This window comes from Pinus tabuliformis, chromosome 2_1 (genome assembly GCF_031772625.1).
Source record: "Pinus tabuliformis cultivar Carrire ecotype Pingquan chromosome 2_1, CPIR1, whole genome shotgun sequence".
Taxonomy (NCBI): domain Eukaryota; kingdom Viridiplantae; phylum Streptophyta; class Pinopsida; order Pinales; family Pinaceae; genus Pinus; species Pinus tabuliformis.
The window spans coordinates 261,965,784-261,967,171 of NC_142299.1; positions in this window are offsets into that span (position 1 = coordinate 261,965,784).

Genomic DNA, 1,388 nt, shown 5'->3' on the forward strand with positions numbered 1-1,388 from the left:
TTGGTATCCAAGGAACACTAGCTATGTACTCAACGCCAAACTTTCCGCAATGAAAAAATCAGCCAATGGAGGGGGTCAGCTCAATAATGTGGATGGGAGAAACCATCTCAACCATGGATAGTCCGTCGTCCATTTCAAACGTAAGATTTAGAAACTCATCTAGCATGTGTAGGAGATTGACCTAGGAATGTCTTGTATCAGCCAAATTTTCCTAGTAGTACCTTGACATGCTAATATAAGTCAATGCTATGAGGATAGTGATTTTAGCGACCTCATGAATTACCAGTCAGGAACCCAAGACTCAATGGTAGATGTGATGTTTGAATTGAGAGTGACCTACCTTTCAAAACAATTTTCTTCTTCCACAAGATAAATTTCCTCGTGAGTGTTTTATTTTCCTTGTAAGTGTGCCCAAGATCCCCTACAAGTAACCACGACTGCTATTTCCATGCTTTGAACGAGCTCTCTAACACATCATGGTATTCAATGGTAGCAAGGTGTTACATGTACCAGGACAAATATGGGAGGGGAGTTACATGAATTGACCTCGAAAGAGAGAGGTCGTTAATATTTGTGAGTCAAGATACACTAGCATCATGCTCGCGACTAAACCCTAGCCAAATGAACAAATACGACAACAGACAAGAGAAAATCAACGATGTGAATTGGAGGCAACCCAACCGAGAAACTAGGCTAGAGTCCAAGAGCATGGTCAGTGAGGACAAGACCAAGAGGAGACAATGGAGGAGGAAGGAAAGCTCAACCCACCAACCACATATAAAGAATATGTTGGAGTGCACATTGTTTCCATGGATGTGTATACAACACATTTTGTAAGGGGAATTGACCTCCTACCTTTGGAGGCGAGGTCCCATAAATGTACCATGACTGGATGACATCCAAAGGGTAAGGGATGATGGTGAAAAAGAATATCAAGTCCCAACCCCATTAAATTTACCACATGACACCCCATCAAGGTATTTGATGAGGAATGTAATTTGTATATATATATATAATTTTTTTTACATGTATTAAAAACAAAATTTAACTAATAAAAAATAACAATATTTTCAATCATTGCATGATTCAATTTCAACCAACATAACTTCAAAACTAATTATTTAGATATGCCTCTTGGGTATTGAATGTGGTAGATTAATTTTTCTTTTAATCTAAATCTTTATCTAAGATAATTGACATATTTTTGTCCTTTAAACTATATGAACTGAGAAAATATTAAATATAAACTTTTTTATATTTTAAATATTAATTTTCTTACCTCTTTAAATCCATATTTACATTTTTACACTTAATACAATTATAAGATTAACATACACATTATCAAATAACAAATGTAATTCCCATATACCAACTCCCAAGCATGGTTG